Here is a 15,710-nt window from a genome sequence, read left to right as displayed (position 1 = left end):
GGTCTCTGAACAGGATGGCACTCAAGAGCCCAGGAAGGAGGCTCTTGGGCTGTCAGAGTCAGGGTGGGTGCAAGAGGACAAGTTGAAAGAGTCAAGTGTGGTTTGGGTCTCCGGGGGGAAAGAAACGGCAGCCAGGAGGGGAGGCCCCAATTCTGGGCCAGAGCCCCCACGGCCCCGGGAGCTGTGTGAGTTCCAGGGATCTAGCAAGCGGTCTGCCAGCCCTTGTCCCAGGAGCAGGCAGGAGAAGCGTCCCCGAGTGGACCCAGAGTCCTCTGGGGGCAGCAGCAGGTCTCATCGTTGGGCTGTGGACAGCTCTGGAGTCTCGCGGGACCCTGGGCCCACTGATATCCGGGACATGCCTGGCAACACATGCCGTCCGGTCCCGCAGTCTCAGGATCCACCAGGGCTCCCACAAGAAGGTCTCCCTTGGGAACCCCAGGGACAGGCTGGTGTCAGACCGAAAGATGGGTGCCGATCCTCTGAAGAGGGGAAGAGAGGTTCAGGCCCCCTGCCCTCTAAGGTCAAGCAGACCTCTGGCAAGCCAGAGACGCAGGCAGCGAAGCTGCGCGGGCGCAATCACCAGAGCGAATCCCAGCAACAGCATGAATTCCGCGCACCTCCACAGTCTTTCGAGGATGCCCTCAACCAGACCCAGCTGCTGCCGAGGAGACAGAGGACCAAGGGCAGGATTCGTGCTGCTGCCTTGGCTCAAGGAGACCTGAAAAGGAATGGCTCCAGCGCCCCCAGAAGACCCTCGGATTCCATGCACAGCTCAGTCCCAAGGGCAAGCAAGGTCCAGGAAAACCAGGCAGGACAGCTGGCGCCAACCTCAGCCGCCTATCCAGCCAGTCCCGTCAATTCCACAGAAGCAGTCAGGGTGCCAATGGTGCAGCTCAACACTGAAACCTCTAATTTTCCTGGGCTGCAGGCCTATTCGGATCAGCTGCCTGACATGAAAAGGATGCCCTCCTTCTCTTCATCTAGGCCGGGAGCCTCTGTGCCCTGGGAAGTGGGAAAAAGGGAAAGGGAAGGAGAAGGGGAAGGAGGAGGTGTTGAGGAAGGGGTAAATGGAAATGAAAGGGAAGGGGGAAGGGGAGCAGAAGGCAAAGGGGCACAGGGAGAGGGAGGGGAAGAGATGGCCTTGCCTTTTGTCAGAAAGTCCCTGAAGATGCCACTGTACTCTGGACCAAAGCGCTACTCCCTGGCTCCCTGGTGCCCCCAGGATGTCCGTGGGCTCCCGCAACACAGCACTCCAGCCACTCCCAGGCCACCCTGCATTCTCCTAGCACCCATTTCCCAGACTTCTACCCCTTCTGCACACCAGCCTCAAGGGAACACTCATTCAAGGACAGTGGCGCACAGTGGCACAGACAGGCTGTGGCAAATCCGCTGTTGCAAAGCATTCAAGGATGAAAAACCAGCAGAGGGCGAGTCCTGGCGAGAGCTGTACCTGCGGCTTCGCCAAGACCAAGAGCAGCTTGTGCAAGCAGCGAGCGCCTGCCCAAGTCAAGAAGAGCCAAGGCCAAAGGGCGCAAAGCTCTTAAACCTACCTCCAGAAAAGCCTCCTGGCCCTGGAAAAAGCTCCCGAGCCAGGACTGTGTTGGAAGGATGCTCAAGGGCCCTTCTCACTGCTTCTGAGGGACTGGGATAATGAGGAGAGTCAGCAGAGTCCTAAGAACAGAGTCTTAAATCCACTGGAGTCTGTTCTTATCAGAACATCGAGGAACACTTCATAAATGCATGAATGCAAAAGCTATATGTCTATTGTTTATACATAGTAAATTAGGTATTAATTGATTGGTAAACTAATATTTAATTGTATAACTTATCATTTTAAATTCTGAAATTGAGAAGGAAATCTAGGGAATAATGGACAGTCACTCTGCTGTCCTTCCCTCACTCTTAGCCTGGGCATGATGAAGCTTAGGACACAGTCTGTGCCCTTGAGCACAAGCAGTGACCTGCTCACTGCAGAGGACTCTGGTGACCTGCTGGGGACAGCACTGATCCTGCAGTCCTCTCTCATCTCCCACAACTGGACATGCTGTGTGCACATGTTCCCTTTAGCTCTGGAAGTCACAATATAGCTTAAGCTAATACTGAGCTGGTAAATCCCACCACCACAGCCAAAGATGAGAATTATTTGAAAAGCACTAATTTCTAATATTAACTATCCAATTTGTAGTGTTCAAATCCAGTGGACAAATGATAGAGAAGAAAATGGAATCAGAATGAGTATTTATTAAACCATATGATGTATTATCATCCCATCAGCCAAAGGAGCCATATGGCTGCCTGTGCAATTCCATGGCTTTTGCTGCACTATCCTAAAGGGTATCAGAAATGCTTGGTTCAGAGAGCACAACAGTGTCTTAGTATCCTGACTTCTCTAGCTTCTTGCTCTCATATTCACTCAGAAAAGCTGTTGTGCTGCTCCTAACAAAGGCTACACGTGACAGTTCTGCTACACCAGGCAGGGTGGTTTTTGTTCAGGGCTCTATCAGTGTGGGAGGAACATGTGTATGTTGAAAGTAGTAATAAACGCCAACATCCTCAGCCTCCTGCTGATTTTCAATGTAAAATCTGTGCCTGACCCACTGCCACTGAATCTGTGTGGGACCCCAGAATATTGGTTGGAAACCAAGTAGATTAGGGCTTGTGGAGACTGGCCTGGTTTCTGTAGGAACCAGTACAAATAGGTGTTTCCATCACTATATAAGAGACTCTGACTCGACCTACAGGAGATGGAGACTGGCTCTCCCAGGGTGACAGGCAGAGAGAGTGGAGTCTGAGTCAATATAGCATCTCCACTGGATCCTAAAATAATTAGAAAAGTGGACAGGGTTAGTTACCAGCATCATGAGCCATTTTCACAATTATCTTATTGCAGGCTGTATTTTTTTTATTTTTGTTTCATCCAACAAAATGTTCATTAAATACATGATGAACACACACACACACACACATACACACACACACACACACACACACATCAGAATTTGTAAAACAGCGTGGGTCTTTGTTCCTTTTGGAATCTTCCTCACTCTCAAAGATACATATTCCACATTTCCATTCAAGAGAGCAAATATGCAGGAGTGGACATAACACACATGGGGAGCAGAGCTCAGCCCCTCCCATCTCCTTCCTCAGCTCTAGTGTGTTCTTACCTGATACCCAGAGCAAGAGCAGCCCCAGGAGCTGAACAGGGCACCTCATTTTGAGAGTAAGCAGTGCTGGTCAGTCCAAGCAAACTTAGAGCTGAGCTTTTATGTTGGACTTGCAAGGGAGCTCCTCCCTAAGGAGCAATATGCAAATGTCCTGGTGGGTGCAATGGTGAGAGACAAACTGTCAGGTGAAATGGAAACAGACACTGGGAGGTTGGGGACTCTCTTGTGAGCAAATGACATTAACTGGGACCAAGTAAAGCAAGAGAAATCTAATGTGTGTTCCCTGGAAAGGGAATGCCTTCATGATTCCTCCTGCTCTTGTCTGCTGCCTAATTCTTCAACCATGTCTGGTATGTTTTACAGTTTTCTTGATAAGGATGCATTTCCATTAATATTGAGTCATTCTTATTTATTTTCTAGACATTTGTTTTAAAGTTTAGGTCTGGTCATTTTATTTTGCTTAGTATAAACTACATGTAATGTAGAGAGCAAAAAATAAATGTGCAATGTTTAGCACAGATACACAATTCAGACAAACCATGGAATTCAGTATCAAGTTACTCAAAGGCCCCTCCTCCAGTACATACCAGAGGCTGTAGTATCCCTAGGTGACATTCCCAACATGTGGCATTATAGTTTTTTTCCTAGACTTGACCATCACATGAGTTGAAGAGAGAACTTTTATTTGGTTTCAGCTTCTTGTTTCTGAAATACTTTTGAGGTCTTTTCCCCTCATAGGTTCAGCGCCCTTCCTATCACTTCCTTTGGTTCTAAATGGCTTCTTGTTCTGCCAGAGTATGTCTACAGATACCAATTTCCCTTCATTTGCAGTTAGAAAAACAATGTTTTTTTTTTTGCCTTCAATTTTAAGGTATGGGATCATGAATACAGTATTCTTGGTTGGCTTTTCTTTTCTCTTGATTGTCACATATGCCATTCTACTATAGTCTAACCTCAAATGTTAATGATAAAATTAATCCAGGACTTTATTGAATTTTCCTGTGCAAATAGGCATAATTTTCTTCAAGATTCTCTTTTCCTGTATAACAGCTTTTTATATGTGTTTACCTGATTGTGATTAAGTACATCTCTTTAATGCAAAAGTAAATCTCATTTTGAGTTATTTTTCAAATATTTTTAGCTTATTTATATCTTTTCCTTTATAGATTTTTATACACAGTCTTACCATAGTAATCACTAAATTAACCTATAATTCCCTGAGGAATTATCTGTTCATTTGTTCATTGATTTTTTTTACTAAAAAACTTATATTGTAGTATATTCATTGATTCTTCTGCCATAATCAAGTCATAACATATCTATTTAGTGCATTGTTCCATTGGGTTCTAGAATTCCCAAAACTGGTTTTTACACCAATGTAAATTTTTGCCTTACTTCTCCTCTACCTTTCCTCTCCCTTCTCCTTATTGTTCCTAGGCCAAATTTGTATGTTTAAAAATTCAAACTTGCATTTGTTTCCCCTTTCTCTCTTGCATGCCCAGGATGGGGAAAACAAGTTTAACTTACTTTCAACCCAAACGGACAATCACCTCTCATCTCTCCAACACAGGAAGTTATTAAATCTCTGTCAGACAAACACAGAACAAAAGAGATGTGACAACAGTAAACCAAGAGATAAGAACCAATTGTGCTACCATTTAGTCTTGGGATGGACATCTTTCATGTAGCCTGGAGCAGACACCTTGAGCAGCCTCTTAAAACTGGGTCCTTTTCTCTGATTAGTAGGATAATAGAGCATTGATTTCAAATCTTCACTATTCTTCTCATTTGACATGTGACAAATAATAAGCCTTATTTTATTTTCTTCAACATACTGCTGTCATTTTTTTGTGAATTAGCTTTGTGAATTCAGGGGACCAAACTTTGGAAACACAACAACATAGAAACTCTTTTGAGAGAAAGAAATAACTTAACAAAAAAATGAGTGATAGTTTAAACCACCGAAATAATTTTGATACATAAGCAAACATCCCAAACACATGAGCAATCCTTGGGAAAATGTGTCCATTCTTGTGGTCAAGTGGGAAGAAGTAACCTGAATACTTCCTTCCTCCTTGTAAGAGCATTGGAGGGACACAATATAGATTAGAGGGATATAATTTTTCAATCATCTTCTATGGATGTCATTCTTTTCTAGACATAAAATTCTTGAATGTTTTTATTTTGAATAATCTAGGACTATGGCTAAATGAGTTAGTGAGATGTAGTCTTCAGTTAGATGTTAGTGACTCTGAACTGGAACTCCACCAGCATTTCTGTCATTCGAAGGCCTGGAAATCCTCCGTGCCAATGCTCCCTAGGTTGCACTTCAATGTCACTGGACTTGGGGCTCCAGAGATTCAGTTAGTCTTTATTGTGCTAGACTTTCTGTTTACTCTTTGTTTCTGATGGATGATAAAAACAATCATCCTAAATTTTGAAAGCTGGAAGAAAGAGAAGGGAGAGATAAGGGAGGTTAATCACTTAAAAGTTAAAGGCCCAAAGAATTCAAGTTTGACAAGAGCTTTCTGAAAGTTAATTGAAATACTAAAACCTGAGTAGCCACCCACACATAAATTAGAAATCTTTAGTAACAATGAATTTATAGACTGCTAACCCCATTCAATCCCTAAACACCAAATACATTGTTTACAAACAGCCACACTTGACCTCCGTATATACAATGTAACTTGTCTCATTTCTAGCTAATATAGAATTATTGCAAGAACTTTTCGTGAAGGCTGACAAAAATGCTCTTGGTGTTTAGATCCCGAGAGAAATGGTCCTACTTCTATTCAATATTGTCACTGGTGGATATAGGAACTTATCCTAGGATGTGATGTTTTTCTTTTGTTATGTGTCATGACTCAATAATCCATTTGATTTCACAGAGACTGAATTCCAAAAGCTTTAACAGGCAGTATCTCTTTTTCTGGCTAATGTCTTCCCTGGTCATTGTTGGGATGTATTGGGTAGAAAGAAATGATAGTCAAAGAGGAAAGCTTGTCTTCAAATTCTCAGTTCCAGTTGGATCTCATCTTCTTCAATTGTTAATTTCCTGGGATCTGGGAAACACCTGCTTCATGATCATAGAGGAAGGAGATGCCCTGTTATCTTCCCTAAACCATTGATTTCCTAAATCATGTACTTTCATGATCTTATTTGAATAAAAAGAAAGCCCTTTCTATTGTCATGAGATGAGCACTACGTATGAAGATGACAATGGTGCTTGACATACTATGTTGCTTCCTGGTTCCAAAAAAATGAAAGAATACAAAATGTTTTAGGAATTCTTCAGTGTTCTTATGATGTACTATTTAATGTCTCAGCTCTTCTTCCTCAATTACATTTCTGGTCACAGAGATTTGGGGTCTTGTAGATGAAAACTTTATGATTGGTGCTTCTTTAATTTATAATTTTAATTCATTATTTGAGAAATAAAAGTCCAAACTTCAATATATCAAATTATGTTCACCTGGATATTCAAGAATTACAGTTGTATATTATTTTTAATAAATTACCTACTGACCTGACTATATGGCTAGCTAATCATTCAGGAGAGTGTATTCTTATTCAAAGATATTCTCTCTGACTTTCACATTTTCCTTTTACTCTTAAAGAATCATAATTTCACCTTCCTTTATTTTTCCTCATCATCTTTTCCTTTTGTATATGTGTAAGTTTGATATTGTACCCCAAGTGAGAATTAACCAAATGAAGGAAGTCCTGCTCAAAGAAAAATCACATCTCTAATCCATCTGTCACATTGCTGGGTATCACAGCTACTGGGTAGCACATTCTCTTCCTTTATACTTGTAGTTTAGGGTGTTTTCCCCAGTTATATTAGAATACCAAATCGTTTTTCTTCTACTTTATATGAAATATATTCCAAATAATTATTCAATTTATTAACAATATATACTTGTATCATTTCATTTCCGTTCACAGAAACCATCCTTCTTTTACAGTGGAAAAAAATCCATTGTGTGTGTGTGTCTATGTATGTGTGTCTATGTGCATGTGTGTGTGTACAGGTGTGTGTGTATGTGATCAGAGAGAAAGAGAGAGCGAGAGTGAGATGATTGTTCAGTCACACCTTACGTACATGTATTTTATTTGTTGCCAATATTTTTCCTAGGGTCGAGAAGTTTATCTTCAAGGACATTTTTTTGCAATATATGGGGTATATGTTAAATGATAAAATCATGCTGCTTTGTAGATTTTGTCATGTTTTATTTATCATTTTTAGAATTGTTTCTTCAGATGTTCTCTCTATCGTTATTTCTATTCTTTGCATTAACTTTTGAAAAAGTTGTTACAGGTTAAGACGTAAACCAAAAGAGTCTGGAGAAGATGGCAGAGGAGAACATGGGGGCTAAATAAGCTCTCAGGTAGAAACAAGTTTTACTGTTCCAGAAGCAAATCTAAGGCTAGAGTCACACCAAGTATGCCGTCATAGTACAAAGAGTTTGGCCAGAGAGGAAAACTTCAGGCAGCTTGGTTCCAGAGACAGATTCAAGCACTCTAGGGTCTATGGCAGTGACAGCAGCAGCTGCTACTGTGGCCACCATATCCACAGAAGGAGTCCAGGACAAAGGCACCAGAGGCAGTGTAAAAGCAGATTCTACTCACCACAAGTAAAAACTGACAAAGAGTGAAAAGCTTCATCCTGCTGACCATAGATAGTCACATACCATAGATGGCCCAGAAACCAAGGGAAAGATGCTAGTATCCTCAAGACATCCTCACTCCTTCTCATAGAGCAGCAGTGGAATGGTAGCTCATCCCTCATCCCTGGAGAAGAACTCTATCTTTGATATTTTGAAAGACCAGGCCAGAGCAGCTAACATCTAACTAAGGCCTTAGAATAAGTCAGTAGGAGCCATTCAACAGGTCATAGGAGACTGACCTGTGGGGCTCAGCTCCACCCCTGGGAAAAGTTGTCCTTCCCAAGGAGAGGGAGCTCCACCTGGGCAGGGCAAACTCTCCTCAGTGAGTAAATAGACCCAGAGGCTAACCTACTCATGCAGCATAGGCAGCAACTCCAGCTGCTGGAGGGTAAAAGTAAAACAATTAGAAACTTGTTACACGTAAATCCTGAGAATAGCTCCAGGCTGGCCTGCTTGACTCTCTCAGCAGCTAGTCCATCCGGGAGAAAGCTACTGATTGCTGACTTTCCACAGTGCTGCCTACAGCCTACCTCCTGTGCAGCAACTCTAAGGTGGGGAAAATAACCACATCCCTCTTTTGTGATAGTCAAAGAAGATTACCCTCCCACTGAACCAGCCTGAGAAGATTGTCATAAAGACTCGGGTAAGGCAGAGCTTCATTTTGCCTGCTCAAACAAGCTGATTTAAGAAACTAAACAAACCACAGGAAAACCAAACACCACAAGCAAAGCAGAGACTCCACCAAGAAACTGTTTACAGACACAGGGGATACACAAGATTCCACCCCTCAAAAAAAATTGAAGAACTCTTTTTTCTGCCTAGTTTCGTTTAAAAATTTTTGGTTTAAAAAACTGTTGGTTGAATATTATACTTAATGGGGAAAAACTAAAACCAATTCTCCTAAAATCAGGAACAATGCAAGGATGCCCACTGTCTACACTCCTCTTCAATATATTCCTGAAACCCTTTGCCAGCAATAAGGCAAGAAAAAGACATTAAAGGGATCCACATAGGGAAGGAAGAAGTTAAACTATCCCTTTTTGCAGATGAGATGATAATCTAACTTCAGGATCCCAAAAACTCCATCCCCAAACTCTTAGAAATTATAAACTACTTCAGCAAAGTAGCAGAATACAAAAACAACCCACAAAATCAGTCGCCTTCCTGTACACCAACAATGTACAAGCAGAGAGGGAAATAAAGGAAGCAATCACATTCACAATAACACCCCCAAAAATAAAATATTTAGGACTTAACCGAACAAAAGATGTAAAAGAACTGTTTAATGAGAACTATAAAAACGTAAAAAAATTATAGAGGACACTAAGAAATGGAAAGATCCTCCCCGCACACACTTCCTTTACAGCCATGCCTTCCACCATGCATGGCAGGGCATCAATTCAGGAAATAAACTTCTGCCTAAATAGCTTGTGGTGTTCTCTTCATTGGATATGTAATGAAACTTACCTATTTAATATACCTTACATATGGTGCCTTGACTCAGATGGGGTTTTTGAGTTGGAAATGTTACAATTTCCTAACCACCCCTTTTCTGCAAACCAAACTGCCTGGAGACATCACAGGAGACTTTTCACCAACAACATGGCTGGCCTTCACATCCACATCCACACCACTTTTCTACTCTGCTGTCTCTAGCATTGACCATGTGGTGGATGCACCATCTTGGCATCATGGGAGAAGTTTGTTCAGTTTGGATTTGTGTTTCAGTACTAGCCAATCTACCTGCAGTCCAGATCCTGTTCATCTCTTCCAGCCTGGAAGACAGGACTCACTCCTGCCTAGACCATCCTGACTACCTACTCCATGCCCCTCTCTCCCTCATGAGATCCTCCAGACTTCATCCAAGAGATTTGCCTCCTCCAGACATCATCTAAGGACTCACACCTACCAAATGACAGCTGCTGCCTGCTGCCTTCTCCCAGAGGGGACCACATCTCATCCTAATACCCCTACTGCTGATGCCCCTTGCCAGCAGGAAGTAGCCAGAGAGAATCTTTGCCCATTTTCATAATTATGAAAGGCTGGAATGTAAGGTCTGAACAGGGACACCTCCCTCCCTCTTGACTAAGTCTCCACCCAGTATCTATTACCGACGTAACTGGCAGACCTGGAAGCAGTCACCTTCCTCTCCTGCTAGGACAAATCCTGGGCCACCTCTGGTCACATGCCTCCCATCTGACCTTAGGAGGGTCCCAGACCCTGAGGTCACATCCAGATCCAGTGTGGCATACATTTCCCCCGTCCTGGCTACACCTCTTCCTCTCCCTGGCCCAGATAAGTCCTGGCCCAGAGGTGGGTTGCGCCCCCCCACCTTCTTTTTCAGCCATGCTTCTGCACCACGCATGGGGTTGGGGGTGGGGCAGCAGTTAGGTAAATAAACTTATTCTCCTGCCTGATAAAAAAAAAGAAATGGAAAGATCTTCCATGCTCTTAGATAGCAGAATTAACATAATGAAAATGGACATACTGCCAAAATTGATACACAAATTCAATGCAAATCCTGTTAGAAACCCAATGATGTACATTTCTGAAATACAGAAAACGGTCCAAAAATTCATATGTAACAACAAAAGACTTAGAATATCTAAAACAATTCTATTCAAAAAAGACAACATGGGAGGGATCTTGATACCAGACTTCAAACTCTACTATAGAGCCATACTAACAAAGACAGCATGGTACTGGCACAAAAACAGACCCAAAGACCAATGGAATAGAATAAAAGATCCAGAAATAACATCACATGCCTATAGTCAGTTGATATTTGACAAAGGAGCCAAAGACATACAGTGGAAGAAACAGCTTCTTCAACTACTGGTGCTGGGAAAACTGGGAGGCTACATGCAGAAAATTAAAAGTGGACACCAGCCTATCACCATGCACCAACATCAACTGAAAATGGATTAAAGACCTTAACACCAAACCTGAATCTCTGAAACTACTGCAGGACAGAGTATGAGAGACTCTTGAATTTATAGGCACAGGCAGGAAGTTCCTGAACAGAGTCCCAGGGTCACAACAAATTTGACAGAGACTGGACAAATGGAACTACCACAAACTAAGAAGTTTCTGCACATCTAAAGCTATAGCAACCAAGCTAGAAAGACAACCAACTAACTGAGAAAAAATATTTACCAGCAATATATAAGACATGGGGTTAATATCCAGTATATACAAGGGACACAAGAAATTAATCCCTCCCAAACCTAACAACCCAATTTCTAAATGGGTAAGGAAAGTAAAGAGAGACTTCTTAGAAGATGAGATTAAAAATGGCAAAGAAACACATGAGGAAATGTTCACCATCCCTGGTTGTAAAGGAAATGCAAATAAAGACACCCATGAGATATCACCTTTCCCCAATCAGAATGACCCACATCCTCAAGTCAGCCAACTACAAATGCTGGAGGGGATACAGAGAAAGAGGAACTGCTGGTGGGAATGTACACTTATACAACCACTTTAGAAATCAGTCTGGAGTGTCCTCAGAAAGCTAAATATTGACCTCTGCTATGGCCCAGCCATAGCACTTCTAGTCATCTATCCTGAACAACAGGCACCAGTATAAAAGGACACATGCACTTCCATGTATATTGCAGCACTGTTCCCAATAGCCAGGATATGGAAGCAACCCAGATGTCCCACCACAGATGAATGGATCCAAAAACTGTGGTATCTATTCACAATATAACATTATGCAGCCATTAGAAAGGACAAAATAATGATATTTGCAGGGAAATGGTTGGAGGTAGAAGAAATCATGTTGAGGGAGGTAAGCAAAGAGACAAATAGCACATGGACTCCCTGATAAGTGGATGTTAAATCCAAAACTTAAAGGTGATATGACAAAGTTGACAAGGCTTAAGAAACAAAGGACTCACAATTTAAAAAAAATTCAAAATAAATATCATATTAAGAAGAACAAAAAAAAGGAAACAAAGGAATTCCACTCATTTGGTCAAATCACTACTAAATAAAACTATGCTGCTGATCACACTTATTGTATATATGTGCACACCAGAGGGAAACCAAGAGGAAGACATAGAACTAGAGGGAATCAGGGAAAAACATAAAACAACTGGACCCATCAGCTATACTGGTCATTGATCAAAATGAACTAAGCAACTCAATGGCAGCGATGAGAGGGAGGGAACAAGTGGGAAAGAGGGAACAGCTGACTCTATGCAAAACAAAAGAAAGGTACATATCACCCAATGTGTAAGAAATACTGTATTGTCAAAGCTCATAGAACTCATGAATGTTATTGACCACGACAGACAATTTGTCCCATGAAAGTTAGAATGTGTTTGTGACTTTAACTAGCATCACTATTTCACAATACTGTGAAATTAGGGAAATTATAATGTCTTAAAGAATTTGAAGGGAAGATGGTGGAGAAGAAGCTGGAGGCTAAACAAGCTCTCGCATAGAAAGCAGTTTTAGAGTTCCAGTGAACAATCTTAAGCCAGAGAATCACACCAAGAGTGCCTTCACAGGACAGAGAGTTAGGCCAGAGAGGGAAAATCCATGCAAGGAGACAGCTCTGAGCACTTGCTAGCAGCTGCCGTGGTGGTGGCAGCGGTGGTGGCGGCTGCAGTCGCCATACCTGAATCACAGACAGTCCGGGACAAAGGAGCCAGATGCGGCAGGCGAGCGGATTCTACTCAACACCAGCAAGAACTGACAAGGAGCAGACATCCTCATCCTGCAGTTCCCAGACCAGAGACGACCCAGGAACCAAGACTCGGCATGAGTAGAAGCCTGATGTCCTCACTCCTTCTCAGGGAGCAGAGGAGGGAAGGCCACCCCTCCCCCCCCCAGTACCGGAGATCTCCATCTTGGATACCAACAAAGCTCGGCTGAGCTGCTAGCTCCAACTCAGGCCCTGGAATAAATCTAGAGTCATCTAGCAGGTCAAAAGAGCCTTACCTGACCTGCCAGACTCAGCTCCACCCAGGGAAAAATCACCCAGCTGGGGCACCAGCCCTAGGAGTGGCTTTCTTCACCGGGTAATCAGAGCCAGAGGCTGCCCCTCCCTTTAGCAGCCTTGACAATCAATTGAAATTTAGTAAACATAAACCCTGAGAATGGCTCCAGGCTGGGCTCTATGAGTCTCTCACAAACCACTCCCCAGGAAAAGCTACTGTTTGCTGAAAGGCCTCAACTCTACCCAGAACCTAGCCTCACCACAGCATCTCCAAACTTGTGGAAAAAGCCATCTCCCTCTTTTGTGATACTCAAAGCATATCTGCCTCCCATTGAACTAACCTAGGAGGAGGATCGCAAAACCCTGGGTAAAGCAGAGCATTTTTCTGCCTGTTCAAACAAACTGACTTAAGAAACCAACCAAGCCACAGGAACACAAGCAGACCAGACGCTCCAACAAGAGGCTGGTTAGAGTCATAAGGGAGATAAAGGATTTTTCCCACCCCAACCCTCCCAAAACAAAGAACTTTTTTTTTTGTACGTTTTATAAAAAAACAAAAAAGAATTTCTAAAATTTTTTTTTAAATCTTTAACGTTTACCTTTCTTTGAAAAAAACAATTGTTTTCTAGTAACTTTTTTTTTTCCTCTTAGAATTTTATTTTAGGAGTATATGTGTGTGTGCGTTTTTCTTTCTTTTTTTCTTTTTTCTTTTTGATTTATCTCTACTGAACTTCTGATCTTTTTTTCTTTCTTTCTTATCCTTTTCAACTTTTCTTCTCTTTCATTCTTCTTTATGTGACTTAATTGTTTTTCTGTGCATCATCAGATAAACCCATAGTCGATTATTAGACCTTATCCCTCATTGTGTACACACTTAATCCACAAATTTATTATTCAATCCAAAACGTCTTAGAATTAAATTCCTTAATAGCAGTACTACCTTTTTATACCTATATAATATTTTAAGTATTTTTATTTTTAAGTTTTTCACATCTCCTTTATATCCTTCCCCTTCTCTCACTATATTCATGTCCTTCTCTGAATAGTTTGTTTTTGCGTCTGTATAATATTTTTAATTATTACTTTTCTATTTTTTCTGGTCTCTTTTTGTTCCCTTTCTCATTCTTCTTTTTTCTCTCTCTCTCCTTTTAACCTATCTAACCTATTTTCTGCTTTGAGATTAGGACTTAGTTAACTTAACTCTCCCTGTGCCTTCGCACATCACTCTATTCCTATTTTCTACTCACATCTCTTCCTAAACCTAATAATTTCTGGTTTACCAAATTCTTCTTTGCGGTTCGTAGCACATTAATATACAGTTGTTTGATGTTGAATAGATGTATCTGTTGAACTAGATTGTATCTGCAGACTATTGACTGTGCAAATAGAGACATTGGTTGATGCTTACCCTAAGTTAGTGTTCTAGCACAAAACTTGTGTTATTTTCATCCCAAATGGGCAGAGTAAGCTGGAAAAACACAAGAAAAATGGCAAGTCCGGGTATCTCAACTCCCACTCATGATAATCCGGGGACAGAACAGATAATGAATAATCCAGAGGAGAGTTCCCAAATAGCTCTACAAACACTGCTAGCAAACATGATAAATGAAAAGATTGAAAAAATACAAAGAACTCTCTAGGAGCATGATAGGGAGAGAGTGGAGGCAATCCAAAGGTTTATACAGGAATATCATAAGCGTGAGGAAGCTACTCAAAAACTGATACGGGATTTGCGTAAGCAGCTTGAGAATACTCAAAGAGAAAGGCAGGAATGGCAAGAGCAGGTTTAGAACACTCAAAGAGAACTACAGGAATCCCACGAATGGGAGGAAGCTAAGCAAAGAGTAATACAGGAATTGAGAGAGCAGGATGAGAATACACAAAGATCACTAAAGGCATTCATGGGATCCATTAACAAAGAGCTGAAGGAAGTCAGGGAGACCATAAAGGGAATGCTGAATGGAACCCAACAGAAGGAATGGGAGTCCAAGGAAACCATAACCAATCAACTAAGTGATTTGAGAATAAATACTGAACACCAAATTAAAGAAGTAAAGAAGTTCATACAAGATCTAAAACAAAGCTTCAACAAAGAATTTGAAGCCATCAAAGCTGACCAACTTGAAGGGAAAGAATTGAAAAACAAAGTAGAAAGTCTTGACACCAGGGGCTGGGAAGGTAGCTCAGTGGTAAAGCGCTTGCATTAGGCCCTGGGATTGATTCCTCAGCACCACATAAGCAAAAAGAAAAAAGCCGAAAGTGGCACGGTGTCTCAAGTGATAGCCTTGAGCTGAAGAGTTAGATTGCTAGCATTGAGCTGAAGAGCTGAGGGGCAGCGCCCAGGCCCAGAGTTCAGGCCCCAAGACCAAACCCCCCCACAAAAAAAAGAAAGTCTTGACAGCAGGTTAGACCATGCAGAGGATCAAATCTCGGGGATTGAAGACAGGCTAGATATTATAGAGAATGAACATACAACCATTCAAGACAAGTCCAAGAAATATGATAGATCTATCCAATACTTGGAAGACACCATCAGAAGGCCTAATCTAAGGATAATGGGTGTAGAGGAGCACCTAGAAAAAGAAATTAATGGTCTAGGAAATTAGTTTAACAGGATCCTAGCATAGAACGAACTTCCCAAACATGCAAAAAGATAGGCCTATTCAAATACAAGAAGCTTTTAGAACTACAAATAGACCAGACCAGAATAGGACATCCCACCATCACATTATAATCCACACAGGATCAATTCAGACCAAGGAAAAGATCCTTAAAGCTGTCAAGGAGAAAAGATTAATCACCTATAAAGGGAAACCAATTAGAATCACCTCAGATTTCTCAGCAGAGACAATCAAAGCAAGAAGAGCCTGGAATGATGTATGCCATGCCCTACAAACAAACAACTATCAACCAAGAATACTGTAC

The 15,710-nt window shown here is 41.8% G+C and overlaps 1 pseudogene; it reads right to left on the bottom strand.

The window, feature by feature from the left end:
* Positions 1–2,474: 2,474 nt before the first annotated feature.
* On the bottom strand, positions 2,475–3,311 carry LOC122114131 (annotated as a pseudogene).
* Between the last annotated feature and the right edge of the window lie 12,399 nt (positions 3,312–15,710).

The sequence above is a fragment of the Dipodomys spectabilis genome, unplaced genomic scaffold, assembly GCF_019054845.1.
Source record: "Dipodomys spectabilis isolate Male_0828 unplaced genomic scaffold, ASM1905484v1 ptg000106l, whole genome shotgun sequence".
Lineage (NCBI taxonomy): Eukaryota > Metazoa > Chordata > Mammalia > Rodentia > Heteromyidae > Dipodomys > Dipodomys spectabilis.
Note: the sequence above shows the minus strand (reverse complement) of the source record. Positions and strands in the feature narration are given on the sequence as shown.